Here is a 15,480-nt window from a genome sequence, read left to right on the forward strand (position 1 = left end):
GTGTTCAAGTGATGAACAGTGCTTTCGAGGATACAAGGGTTGTGCATTTACACTAACCATGTCCTGGTTATGTCCAAGTGCATGAAAATAAAACCCACCAGGATATTCCAGCAAGAATTCTCTCTCCATATCAATTGCCATTTCCATTGATTCCCTCAGTAAACTCAGAATATCTGACTAGTTTCCCTGCCAGCAGATACTGAATCCTCATCATATCCTTGCTTATAACTTCTCTCTTAACTAACTGTGCTTCAGTAGACAAAAAGGTTTTACTACTGAGACTTCAGGCTCCTTTTGGAAGCAGAGTTAACAAATAATAGAAGAAAATAGTGCTGATGCAGAAGATTTATTTTACATCTCAAAGCAGTGGGCCATGCCAACAGGGCCTCCACTTTAATTGATAATGACTGAACATAGGGAACAGGGATTTTGTCAGTACCTCAGGAGGCAGAAAATGCCAAAGTATATGAGAAAACTATCTCAATTGCTTTTCTATAGCCTGAGGCAGCTCTGTTAGTTTTACCTACATGACTCTGGGTTTACACTGCTATAACTGAGACTAGAAGCTCACCTGCAGTTTTATGCTTCCTCTGTTGCTCAGCTCCATTTTTAAGTATGCCTGTTCTTACTTGTTTGTTACCCTGCTGTCCTTGCTCCCACAGATCATAAAGTAACTTGCACAGTAATTTCATTTAGAGTGCTAGTAGACAGCAGTGAAATGAGTATTAAATTTAGGACACTCTGGCTTCTTGGCTACCTACCTCAGCAATAACACACTGCTTAGAAGACCAGGAATGTTGACCTATTAAGCATAGTTAAAACTGTAAGAAGGACAAGTTAAAAGTGCTTGAGGCATTTCTTCTCCCAAGCCTCTCCCCTATGTTTCTCCAGTGTTTCTGGCCATTGATTTTTCTAGAAACAAACAGGCTGAGGTGTGGAAAAGCTAGTACCTGCCTATAGACAGGGTACAGCCAACCACTGTCTCAGCTCCCTGCCTCTACACATGGCTCGCAGTGCCTCTGCCAGCTCTAAGAGAGCACTAATTATCAGGGCAGGGTAACAACTTTCGTTCCAGATTTCTAGGGGAAATGATAATTTTGCAAAGGCAACAGTTTCTACTCAAAAGTTCTCTGCTGGATCTTATTGCTTGTAGGCCTCTGAACATTCACTTTCCAGGTCAAGTCTGGTGTGGTCTGATCCCTTCTTTGCTCAGGTGGGTAGCTGTAACAGCTTTTTCATTTCTAGGGCTTTATATCCAAATCATGACACTGGCTATCTAGTGAGACTACAGAGATTTCTCTTTCCACCAAGAGAATATTAAAGACATAGAGTGCTAAGAAATAAAAGGAGAAAAAAAATCTGAAAATTTGCAATTTAAAGCCATCACAGGCTTTCCAGAATACAGGTAATGATTCATCTGGGGAAAAAAGAAAGCAAAACTGATGATTTGTTTGGAAATGATTCACCTCTAAGAAGTGAGGACTCATTCCGAACACATACAGTTCTTAACTAAAAATCATTAGTTTATTCTGAAAGAATGAGAATGGGGGCTAGAGAGCTGTTATGGAGCACTTTTTCCACTTGTTTTTGCATTTGGATAGTGAAAGGGAAAGGGCTTAAACCAGCAGTGAAAGCATAGTGGGTCATGGGAGATGGTGAAGGTGCTCTGCTGGGGAACTTCATCCTGTGGGCCAACCAAGCCACTTCATTTGAGAGGCCTTTCACAAAACGCACCCTGAGGCTGCCAGATTTCTTACCAAGAGACTTGTCTTGCAGACATTCATGCCTGTATTGTATTCACATAAGTAACTTTCCTACTCACTTATTTGCATGTTTCACTAAGAGACTGGGCATGTGTTTCAGCAGCTTTGATATTTCACACTTAAACAAGCCAAATATATTTCCTGCAGCCTCACTCACCTGGGAAAGCAGTAAAGCTCAAACTTAGGTATCCACTAACTCTGCACATCTGTCCTTTGCTCTGCACATTTATTTTCTTCTAGTACAGCTACTATCTTTTGTTTCAAGCTCAGAAAGTATCTGTTTGGATTGGGAAGGAAAAAGGTTTATAAGAAAACATCACTGATGATATTTGCATATAACCATGGAAATCCCAGCCAAAGCATTCATCTCCCAAAAAGGAAGAATCAGCACAGGTACCAGGCATGCAGTATCTCCTACAGATTTCACTATTGCCTTTTACGTTTTATGAAAGATGTCCACATACAATGAACGGAACAAAACATTTACCATGAGCAATGACGCATCTGTGGTCAGTGATAATGAGAAAAACCTCAGCAAAGCAAGTCTCAAGAGAAATGTATAGGCTTTTATAGACATTTTCATATGCCTACACTTCTCTCAAAGTGTTTTTAGCATTTCTATTGTCACTAGAGAGAGTTAAAATTCTCCATTGTTTTCTCTGCAGAAAGACAGCACCATGAGCTAAAGATGAATTTGTAGCACTCTAGATGCTAGGGAGAAGCCCTCTGAGAAAACTCGCGCAGACAAATGTGAAATAGTTAATTTTGCTGTGAAAGTGGAGCACTACAGCTAGGCACGTGCAGAAATTGCACCCCAGCTCACTTCACAGTTATTTCTCCACACAGCAAAGCTCTTTGTGTGCCCTTTTCATCTGCTGCATTTACTGGTGGTATGAGATAGAAGTCTCATAAAGAAGTAAAAATGTCTTAAGTGACACAATAAAGTGATGGAGCATTCCCATTGCTGACCTTGGTGTGATAGAGATGTGCAGAGTCCTGAATGTGTCCAGTTTCGGTGGGAGGATACTCTGAGACTCAAACTCAACTACAACTGGCCAGTGCAAAGCTACAATTCGAACAAGTGCTGCAGCCCACCTGCAGCCCTGTCTTCATCCTTCCTTCCCTTTCACATGCCTCTGTCTTCAGCTTTTTGAAGGCACTGAATTCGCTAGAAAAGCCGAGACTTTTCCCTCCATTGGGTTTCTTGCTCACTGAGAAACTTCTACCATAGCAACAAAGCCTAATGAATCAGTGTCTTTAGCTGCTGTGAAAGGCAAAGGACACCTACAACCTCCTTCATTTTCTCTCATGTATCCTTCTTATTCTGATTTTTATATGTAGTCAGTCTATAAGAATGACATTCACCACATTGTCTAAGTGATAAAAAAGTTGCTGCAGGATACTGATACAACCAAAAATCTATGAGGAATCAGAAATGTTTCCCAGGAAAAGCTGAATCAGTGCCATTTGCAGACACCAAAGGATGTAAACCCTCACATCTACTGTATACCACAGATTCCCATTAATCATTCTCTCTATTTCAAGACAAAAAAGGCATTAAACTGGGATTATATTGGAGAGCAAGTATCAGCAGTTTAGAGTTACAAACACTGCCAGGCAATTGTTAATCCAAAACTAAGCATTACAAACCCAGGAAATCCAGTTTAGATTACACTTCAGAGTACATCAACACAATCCCAGCCATTCCCTATTAAGTATTAACTTTGTGACTACAAGTAACGCCACCTCCCAGACACCAGCATCTAACCTGGTCCCACTCGGCCAGCCATAGTATCTGAGATAATGAAGGACACTGTTTGAAATAGCTTTACTCAGTTTAGAGAGGAGCTTAGGAAAGCATGAGAAGTTGCAGACAGCAGACACCAGTCTGACTTCATTCATGCTAATAGGAACTAATAGGAAGCACAGTGGCTTTAAAACGTCACAGGTGGAAGGGGGCAGAAATAAAGGAATGGGACTTTCAACAGACCAAGGTCGGCATGGCTATAAACACCCTGCAGATAGATTTGTTTCCCTCATGCAGAGTAAAATAACATGATATTAATAATAAATATGTTTATGTAGACCATTTTATACGAGTAGTGAGAAGATAAAAGAAAGCCTGAGCTATAAAACAGTCTTCATCTCACTCTGAGCTCAGGCTCTTGCTACTGCTCCTGCCTGCAGTGGCTGTGCAGAGACCTGTTGGGACCTTGGGGCAGGACCCTGCTGTGCAACGAGGGGTGTTTGCTCCCATTTGAGATGCGCCAGAGTATCCCACCCAGCCTCTAATGCCAAATCAAATGGGGATGGGCTACTCCAGGCCCTTCTCACCTCTACCTCTCTCTCACTGCAAAAATCATATGAAAGGAGCCAGACCACACTTAATTCAAACCCACCACCTGACACACCTTGCCTTATGATTCCTCAGAAACACATTTAGGCTGGCAGGAGTGGGAGGAGGTAAAGCAATGGGCTGGACACATTTGCATCTGTAACCAACTCGGTGCTATAATGGCAAGACAAAACTCAACCCTACACTTTGTAGCAATAGTGAGACATTTAATGCCCCCACGCCTTTGCAACACAAAATAGAGAGGCAAGAATAGTATGTTACCTTGTTTTGGAACAATGGGGCACAAATCAAGTAGTATCACTGAGTCTTATCCTAGATTTCATTTCTGGACATAATCACACAGTTCACATTGTTATTATACTTCATGCTATTATGGGTTATTGCTCTCTCAAATTAGCCTGTGTCACTTGCCTTGGAATGCCCACACACGCCTATCACAAAACATATTTAAAAGACATCCCAAATCTCTCTTCCACTTTTTGGCAAAAAAAATGTCTGATCCTGTGGGTAAATACACCCATTCTAACTTTTAGTCTATCAGGTTGTCAAACTTGCACAACACAGCAGCCAGACTCCCATACTGAAAACTACTTTGTTTGCATCAGATGAAGTGTTTGCTTTTCCAGAACTCTGCTGCATACACCCAAGAATCTTATTTTCAACATTCTTCCTAGTCACATTAAGTTTACAATCCAGTTCCTACTCATGTTTACATGTCCTTTAAACACAGATGTAAACAGAATGACATAGGTCATAATCTCTCTTACCAAAGTTTTGGCAAAACTGTTCAGGGTACAAATTATTATTTTCTTGAATAAATACAAAATGTCAAAGCACTAAAGCTTGAAGGTCATCCTGACAGGGAGCCGAGAAGAAGGAAGCACTTTGCTGGTCCATTCGAGGACACCTAGAAAAGTCTTGCAACATTTCAAATATTAATGAAGGCAGCCCAAAGTACCATTCAGCAAGTTTCCGAAATCCAACGAGATGAAGAGGTGGCACCACAAGCCTATGGCAGGTGAAAAACCAGCTGTGGAGCAGAGCCATGTTGCAGGTGGCCCACTGGAGCAAAGGGGCAGCAGATCAGGCACCTGCAGCTCCAGGATTCACAGCTTCCAGGGAAAAAGTGGGGTTTCAAACACGGACAGAAACAGCACATGCAAATTTCAGTTCTATAACAGCTACATTTGCCCTTTGGAGGGCTCTGGGGAAGCATCCCTGTCAGAAAGGTAATTCACCAATGCAACTTACATTTTCTGTACTCCTGCACCCCACTCGCCATTACAACCACATTCACTCAACTTTTACTGCATACTTAATCCACCTGAAGTTAGAAACCCTTTTCTGTATCACAATCAGTTGCTGTGGAAATGAGCCCAGTATCCCAGAGGATTAGTCTGGAGGCTCTGATTTAATTGCACTCCCTGGACAGACTCAGACTCGAATGGTCAATGTCCCAATAACGAATAAGTAATAGGGATGGATCAGCTCTTGAAAAACAAAAGGTCTCGTTTTCATGCAAATAGCATTTGTAAGGAAGAACAATAAAGAAGAAATAAAGAAAAGTCAGAGACAAAGCAACAGAATCCTTCTGGGTTGAAGGTTTTTCAAGAGGCATCAGCTGCTCTTTAAACTGTAAACAAAATTTCAGAGCGTTTTTAGATTTGGTTTGCATCCCTAGGAGGGAGTTGGTAGATGCAACCAAAAGCAAGCGTCCAATTTGCTTTAACTTTCTTTTTGTCACTTAGCTCCTATTCACACCCTTAGATGGGAACAATTTTCAACATCTGTTACCAAACTTTTAAAGGAGAAAGAATCTTTTAAAAAGAAAGAATAAAAAAAAAGAAGGAAAGAAAAATGCAGTAAAAAGAAGAGTGGTGGCAAATGACAGCAGCTCTCCTCAGCAGGTGCTGGCTGTGAAAAGCTCCTTTGGAAGATCTTGGCACCCTCGAGCCAAGGCAAGCAAGTGCCAGTGAAGGCTGGTGGTGGGAGATGATGGAGGGCTGAGGGAGCATCTCGGAGCAGGCACAACGAGCTAAGAAGCAGTGAGGCAGCAGTTGGTAACGCCTGCAGCAGAAGGTGGAGAGCGTTTAAGGCCTTGTGCAAAGCACTGCTACATCCATGGGGAAAACTCCAGGCTTAAACTGCCATAGAGGGAAAATGCCAAGAAAAGGTACACACAGTGACAGCTCTTTGAATAGATCATGTATTTTGCACGTATTTCTCTCAATGGCTTTGCAATTTTTTCTGTGTTAAGCCCTGGTGACTTAAGACAGCTTTTTCCCTCTTTTTTTTTTTTTCCCTTGCAAACTACACCATTGACATCAGAGCACAGCAAGAGCAAGTCACATCCAATACCCACATTGGGAAAGGCTCGATGCCACCCAGCGTTTGACTCTGACCATGCCAGCTACTTCTTTTACCACATTTTTTAAAATGACAAAGCAACAGCAAATGACAAAGAAATGCTGCCCCTCATGGTGCTGCACATCCCCTGAGAGCAGGCTGCAATGCCTTGTTTAAAAAAACAAAGCAAAACAAAAAAAACCCAACCACCCTCAAATACTTTCCTAAATACACCACCACGTTTGGGATTTTGTCTTCACAAGATGACCTGGGGATCCTGTTTTTGCAATGGCCCCTGCAAGAGACCAAGGGAGCCGGAGGGCAAGCCCACCTGTGGGCAGACTGGACCTCGACATGGTGGCCCCACAGGTGTCTTTTAAATACAGACAGCAAGGGATTTAACTTCTTTCTCCCCAAAGCCATTTGCCAAATTCAGAAATAGTTTGAGTCAGAAAAGCAGCATTACTTTTAAAAGTTTCTTGTACTGAGGGAGGATTTTGCACAGAAACACTCACAGCTCCAGTGACAAAACACTGCCCACAGGGCCACGTTTCTGTGAGGAAACAATACAGTTTTCAACGTTGAACTATTTGTTTAAGCTTCCCCCACTTACTTCATGTCTGGGTGAGTGCCAGGACATTAACACAAGCAAATATAAAACAACATGTGAGGAGGATCGAGGCGTGGGGCATGCAGGCCTGAGCTGGCAGCTCCTGCCTTCCCTCAGTGCTGCTGCCATGAGCCACCACCCCCAGCATGTGCTTTGGCTGGCTGAGAGGAGTCGTGGCCAGCACGGCCAGGAAAACTCTTGAATGATGGGGGGCATTTGATGAGTTAACGACATGCTAATTTATGCAAGCAGCCCCATACACTATGGCACAGGCACCGAGCAGCCCTCAGCCCTGCTCACTGCCCGGGGCTGGAGCCATGATGGTGCGGCCACTAAGCCCTCAGAGGCAGGTGTCAGACATGGAGAGCCTTCTCCTCACTCGAAAAATTCACTCGTTTTAGCCAAGCTGGTGGACACAAGCAGTACTCACCCTGCCCTGCTACAGCTGCAGGGGGCTAAGGTTATGCTGCCCACAGGTTTCACAGCAAACGAACTGAACGCACCGAGAGGTGCAAATAGTAGAAGGCGTTAATCGATCTTACAGTTTCTGCAAACAACCCCACATGGAGCTGCCCTTGCAGCAGTCATAGCATAAAAATAGTCAAGCACTTGCTATTAATAAAAAATTTTGGGAAAGAAGTGAACTGAAAATTTAAAGACCCACCAAGTCCCTACGGGCAAGTACAAAGCACTGCTCTGGCAGAGGTGGCGTTTCAGAAACAGATACACTGGATGAATTCAGATTGTTAAGCAGGTCGATAACAAATATTTACCTTTTAGTGCAATTAAACAACTTCATCAAAAGCACTGAATGAAAGCAAAGTGCATTTCCTTTGCAAACCTCATTATGGAATTGACATGCCTTCCTCTCCTCGCTTAACATTTCAAGGAGCCAATTCAATATTTGGTACCTGCTGTTATAAAGGCAGCTAGGTCTGACTTTGTTGTTTGCTCATGCATTTCATGGCCTAACACTAAAATACTGGGGTGGGGAGAAAGAGAAACCATTTATATCCATGACATCTTGATTGAATCTTTTTTTAAAGCTGTTACAAAGCTCAGAGAGAGATGGTCGAAAATCTTCTTGCAAACTTGCCTCACGCTTCAGAGGGGCCCAAGCTACATTGCAACTATCCATACCTTTGTAGCACTCATGTTCCTTGGAGAAGTGAATAAGCATCAGTTTTAAAGGCCTCCTTTCTTTCCAAATACTATAAAATGCTTCTCAAAGCACTTTTATCAGGCTTTTTTTTTTCCCCCACTGCTCAGCAACCCAGCCTGCTGCCACCAAGAGAGTAGCCCCTCCTGGCAGTGCAGGGGACCTGGATGTCTTCAATTGAACAGAGAAGTGACAAAAATAGGGCAGGAGACAGAACATGCTTAATTGGCCCTCATTTCCTTCTCAGGTCCTGGGCTCAAGCAGAGGCGAGACTGACAGCTGTGACCTCTCAAATATGGAACTGTCCCCAAAATAGACCTAAGTGCCTGATAAAGACCTACTTAAGGGCTGCCTCTGCAGCTGGCAGGCCAGGGAGGGAGCACACAGCCAGCCAAAGCACAGGGGCTTTGGATGAGCTCAGCACTCATTCCCAACAGGTCATCATCTTGCATGACAGAGGCAAACCAACAGCCTGCCCCAAAACCGCTGCCATTTCACCGTAGCCATCCAAGCAGGTCCCAGGGGCTAACCCCACTTGTCCTGACCCAGACCCCTGACTTATGGGACAGTTTCATAACAACCTTGCCCACAAAGGGTAACACAATGCGTTTAAACAGAGTTACTGTGGTGGAGTGGGAAATCACCCGTTTGTGGTTCCCAGCCATACTCATTGCCCCAGGGAGGAGCAGATGAACCCTCCTGCTCTGCCTCATCTACACAGCGGGGACCTGTGCACAAACAGGTGCTGCTTGTGGTGCTGTGGGATTTTTCCAGCATTGCTTAATAACTGGGTATGCTATTAGTTTTTAAGGAGGAGGTTGTGTTAGCATCTTAGACCCCAGCTGGCAGCCTCAAAGGCAGCATGCAAGACCTTTGCAGTATGTGCTCTACAAAGGGACTGAGCCTCCCAGCAAGCTGCTTCCATACCATGCCGCATCTGAAGGGGCATTTGAAATACATATCAAAAGCTCCTTATAATGCAGAGAGTCTTCAGTAACACTGGGGAAAGGCCGAGGATGGGGAGCACTTTCTGAGGTTTGGAGCCAGCATTCACCCCTCCACACCGAGCCCCCTACTCCCTTCCCCCCTCAGCTAGTCTGACAGCCCTAACTCACTCTGAGATCTTGCTAAAATCATTGCAAAACCAAAAGCAATCAGCTGCACAACCTGCAACATGAACAAGCTGGCAGCGTGGGGCTGCCAACCCACACAGCCTCCCCTGCTTCCCCCACTAGAAGCTGGGGCTGCTGGTGGCCATGCAAAGCCACTCACAGCTAATTTTAAAGCTAGCCTGTAGATGTAGGTGTCTGTGCATGGTTTATTCCATCCTGGGCGTTTATCCCCCCCCCCCGCCCCCCCCCCGGACATATTTGTAGTGACCTCCAGTGTTTATCCTTAGCTTGTATAACAACAACACATCAGTCTACTGGACTGCTCCCAAATATTCAACCTACAAGATGATCAGTCCATTTGGAAATGAAACGGAACTCAACCAAGTCATATAAAATACTGCCTAAAGTTGCTACTTTCAGCACTCAAAACCACAGCAGTGTCAGGTCCAAACCTTTACTAAAAGGTAACTCTATTGGTCTGTATTTTCCAATACTCCCCCACAGAGACCATTAACATGGTGCTGCAGGTTTAATTACCACAAAGACTGCTATGCGTTGAAAAACACTGAGCTATAATTTTCTTTCATTTCTCAAATCCAGCTTGCCAAATTTCTTAATGATGTGCATTGCTAAGTCACTTGCCCCCAGGCGCTTCCCAGGCCTCCTTGGTACTGTTGGACCCAGCCATGCCGCAGGATAAGGTACCTGGGGGCCAGTGGCAGGCTGCACCCCCCAAAACCTCTGCAGACTTTGCAGAGGGCAATGCTCTGACAACACTGCTGACATAGGGGTGTTTTCAGAAGGCAGCCCCATGTGTCCACAGTGCCAAAGCAAGTAAGCTTATAGCTTCTTCTTTGAGTTTTAATATGCAGTGATTTCTGGAGGAGGGAGAATGGCTCATGAGAATTGACTGTCATTCTAGCAGTGGCAACCACAAAATCACCGTCTGAAAAGAGTGAGAAATGAGTTGGGGCCTGATCCAAAGCCTTCACTGTTACTTTACTGAGAACCACTTCCTCCATGAATTAACAAATGGGAGAACAGAGTGACATCCTAGAGAAATATCTTTAAAAGATGCCAAATTTTCATTTGAGAGGTTTTCTTCAGCATCAAGCTGTCTTCTTTTTTGAAACTCTTTCCCTGGTCAGACCATGAGAACGTTTCAATCATCGCATAACAATATTTCAATTCAGTTCAAATACAGATCTAAAAGTTCAAGTATGAAATTACATACTTGGCCTTTTCACATTAATTAATCCAAATGAGTAGAATAATGTACAGGCTTCCACTGGAGAACATCTTTGTGCTAGTGAGAACAGTTAATTAGCGCTGGCACAAAAACCTTCCATGTTCACTATGAATAATAATATTCCCAGAGCAAATATTGTCAGCAAACTTAAGGAAACATGTGATTCTTGATTCTTCAACCCACCCATTTCTTTTACGATTTTAGCAAGAGTGAAGGAGTTGAAGTGCTGGGAATTGTTGAGCAGTCCCTGCACTGTGTGCTCTTCCTGCCTAACGCACCCAGCTCCAGCCCATCCTTTGACATGACCTGCCTACAGAAGAGGTGTGTAAGTGTATATAATCAGTCCCAGTTGCAAGGCTGCCTTGCATGTTACATCACCTCTGCAGTATCCTCCCGTTGCCTCCAGCAGGTCATTAGTCACAGCCCAGTCGTGGAGAGGCCGAGGGGAGGGGCTGAGGCTCTGGGCTGTGCTGCACTGCTCCCATCTGCAGGCTTTTTGTCAGATGACACTTCTTGGGGACAATCCCCTGCAATGGGGCACTGCCCCATGCCACCTTGCTGGGGAGAGCTCCTCCCCACAAGATCCACCTGGGAGCTGTGAGGACCTCATGGAAAAGGGACTATACAAAAGGAGACTGTGGGGATGGGGAAGGTCACCTAGTGCAACTGAAGCTGCTGTAGAGGTGGCTCCAACCTCAATCAAGAGATTTTCCTTTAATACAACAGAAACTGTGAAAGCAGCAGCCACAAGCCAGCACGCAGTGACACCCAACTGGTATTTCCGCTGAGCGCTTACCTCCTTACCTGCAGACACAGCAAGTCAGAGCCAGATGCATTTCAGAGCAAGCAGGTCTAGTCCTCACCCAGAGAAGCAGGAGTGTCCTACGTACAAGGGGCCATGTACACAGCAGCCAGGAAAAGCATCAGCCAGTATCACCCCATCCTAAAGTCAGTCTTATTTTAAAAAATACCAGTCATTGAAAATACTTGACACACAAGGGTGTTCATATTGTTTAACTTAGGAGACTAAAGTATGCAGAAACTCCTAAACTGAGCACTCAAAATCTCAAAATCATCCTCTAGAGATGTCCTTACTCTTTAGGAAGCAAAGGCTCCTAATTTCAGTGTAAGTTGAATGGTCCAAATGCCGCTCCAAGCTTCAGTTCCCTTTTCAGTCACGTTAGGCCCTGCTGGCAGTAAGGGAGGATATTGAATAGAAAATAAGGGACTTTCCCTGTTGAGGTATGAAGCAAATTAAAAAAAAAAAAATTTTGGATTGAACCAAAATTAGGTTCTTTATCTCAGTTTTTTTCAGCACAAAAAACCAAAGTAGTAATGTTTTGTTGACATTTTGGTCAACATAAATTTTTTTTTTTTTTAACACAAATGAAAAGTGTTTGTTTTATTCCCATGTTACCTGACCATTTAAATTCAGCATTTTTAGACAAAAATTGTTTCAAAACAAGAAACAATAACTTAATTGCTAAAATATTAATACAAATGCTTCAGCTTAACATCAGGAATTTTAGGTGCTTCCACTTACCTTTTTATGCTATGATTTTTTGTTTTCCCAGCTGAAAATATTCACTAAAGCTCAACCCATGTTTGTTAGCAACTCTCTCCCCTCAAACTCTGCTTTCTGTTAATTTAACCCAGAAAACATTCCCTCCAATAGGCCTGCAGCATCTCATTGATTTCACTGGGACATGAATGCCATCATCAGGAATTGTACTTACCAAAAGGATGAGAAACTGGCATTTTCCTGAGACCTGGGACACTAACTTGGGAAGCTATTTTTGGTAGATTATATAGCTTTTTTTTCCCTGGGAAGCTGTGACAGCATCCACAATATTTTCTTTTGTAATGTCCTGGGTAGAAATCAGAATGATGGCAGCAAAATGCTCAGGAACAACTTGTACATCCTAAGGCACATACGTAGGTATGTGTAAGAGTGAGAACAGGCTTTCATTAACTTGGCATTAACTTCATAGATCAGACAGCTGTCCATGTTGAGCTAAACAGGCTGTAGTCAATTCCCAGTAAGGACAACTGAAAGTCTTATAAGCCATAAAAAAATGGGGACCACTCAATTTTCAGACACGTGCATCAGGGAGCCATTTCGCAGGGTAACACTTGACAGATATTTTCACTCTTCACAGCATAGAGGTGGCCCAACAATCCCCCTTCATCCCCAAAGCCAAAAGGCAATTTGTGGAGAGCAGCTTCCTGCTGCTTATACTAAGACAGTGTGGGCAGCACGGCCTTTCAGACACCCAGGACACCCTGTGGACCAGCCACACCACATCCGTGCTGGCAGTGGGCAGCCAACCCCCAGCTGAGCTGCTGCGTGGGATGCCTGCAAGCGCAGAGCTTCCCATGCCTCATGGCATCACCAGGCTGGCAGTGGACAAGCGCGCCCACTGCCTATGCTTCGCTGCCCCTTCCCAAGGGATGTAGGAGCCATCCTGCCACCTGCATGGAAGCATGCACAACACATCAACAAGATGCAGCCATTACCCCCACCAAAAATGGGCTCCCCATCATGCTGGTGAAAAAACAGGTCCTTCAGCGTCTTTGCTGGAGCCTATGTGGTCCATCACAGCCAAAACATTCCTCGTCCAAAGGCTGCAGAAATCCCAGTGGGCTGCACTTCATGGGATGGGTCTGGACTGTAAATGTAGCTGTAGAAGACTTGTGACAAATAAAGAGCTCATTTATGTTTTAGAAGAGACATTGAGGTCCCTCCTCTCAACTGCCAAGTTAACAGGTTTCCATCACATGTTTTTTTAAAAATCCACGAGAGCCTGGAAGTGGATGCTCCCAGAGTTAAAGCAAAACTTTGACTTACTGAACACTGCCTGGCAAAGCTAAACAACAACCACTGAGCCATACTGCAATATGCAAGTATTAAAAAGTAAATTATATTAGGTGTTAGCTGCTGTCACAGTGACCCGTATCTTAGGGTTTCAACTGCATCTCTGCTACACAGTCCTCCTAAAGCAGGCTTTATTACCAAGCTTTTATATGTGCCACTGTTCAATCAAATAAGCAGCCTTCTGCCAGAGTGTGAGCAACATTAGGAAGTAGAACTGACTCATTTCAAGTCTCCTAAGAGCAAGGAGCAATGAATACAACCTCAGGAAATGAAAAACTGAACCAAGAGTGAATGTTCAAAAAGAAAATGTGAACTTTCACAATACAAGCTTGTTTTCTTTACACTGGCCAAGTCTCAAGGTGGCTGACTTACTGGTAACTAGATATAATGAAATGCATCAGTCATGTTCTTAATATCAGCATTTCAGCCTTCAAAAGGTGAACATGTCTGAAGGGGTCAGGTTCCCCATGGGCTGATGCAGAGTTGCTTCCTCAGCCTAGTGCCGATGGAAGGAGAGGGCCGTCAGGCAGAGCTGGCTCAGCCAGCCCAAGAGAAAATGCTTTGGCAAACATAATTACTGTAAGATGCAGCTCTTCTGCAGAACCCCAATAATGGAAAAAGCATCCAGACACTGAAGAGGTAAATGCAAAATGCAGCAAAAATAACTGTAACAAGCAAAACGTGAACGTCTTCACTGATTGACCAGAGACTAATTGTGGAAAGAGGAACAGTCAAGTTCAGGAACAATATTCTGACACTTCCCTACCAGGACGAAAGAGGGGAAGAGAAAGGTCAGGAGAGCACTAAGGCACCCACATTGCTGCATGGAGCGAGGATGGAAGCCCTCCCATGGCCTGCACTGCAGAGCTAGCCAAAAGGCAATAGCAGGCTTAGGCCACTTGCAGACAAATTTTTACTTAGAAGTCAGGCAGCTGGAGAAGCAAGGCTGACCATGAAGATCAGACACCCACTAGCCACCCAAGCTGCAGAGGTATCTTGCTGCTTCACAGACCTCAGTTTGGCAGCAACTTCCCCACCATGGGCTACCCTTGGGTCTCCCAGGGAAGTGCAAGGACAGGGGAAAAGCCCTGCAGAGCCTGCAGGCACAGGCAGGCTCCACAGCAGGCGGCTCAACCATGTCCCCATGCAGCTCTCCCATCACCATGAGGACGGGCCTCCACACTGCAGCATCCTCCCACAGCCTGGCTCTAGGATGCCGCCAGGCCAGCCCCTCCAGGGCGATCTGGCTGTTGACAAGCAACAGCTTCGTGGAGGGTATGTGCTTTTCATTCCAAACAAACACACGCTTTACAGATCAGAGGTAAAAGATTTTATTATCCCATGGATTCTTCCTAAGAAGTAAGAGTCCTACCAGACAAAATATACAAAGCATCTTATGTTTTCTTTCTAGACAAACGCATTCTCATCCTATGAAACACTGACCACATTAGTTCACCTTAAAGAACCAAGGTTTGTCCTTACAGCTGCGGGATTGCACGGAGTTAGCATATTCAATGACTAGTTAATTCATGCAGAATAAGAAGGAAGGGGAAAAAGGTCTGTAATGCTCACCTGAGTGCAAGCTTATGTTCCTAGAAATGAAGAGAAATGTGGGGCTTAAATTTACCAGTTTGTGGCACTTCCATTAAGCGAACCAATTCTCTGACTGACTTCTTGTCATCCACTCCACAATGAAAGGTTAGGGCTAGCAGCAAGTTATCGTTGGAAAAACACAACACTAGAAAAGCAAATACCCCTCTGGCAGTGGGAAATTTCCTTACTAACCTGCATGAAGTGCACATAATTCTTCATTTTACATCAAGCTTAAAGCAGAATGAAACCAAAGTGTCCTCCTTTACTCATTGAAACTTAATGTTTATAGCTGACCATGTTTTATATAAAAAAAGAAATTCTCAGCCTCTAAGGACATACTAATTCCTATTGCATTACATGATCATTTTGAGATCCCATTTTGTTTTCACATAATTAACTCCCAGTATTATTACTTAA

Source organism: Haliaeetus leucocephalus, unplaced genomic scaffold (genome assembly GCF_000737465.1).
Source record: "Haliaeetus leucocephalus isolate CR32 unplaced genomic scaffold, Haliaeetus_leucocephalus-4.0 Scaffold240, whole genome shotgun sequence".
Taxonomy (NCBI): Eukaryota; Metazoa; Chordata; class Aves; order Accipitriformes; family Accipitridae; genus Haliaeetus; species Haliaeetus leucocephalus.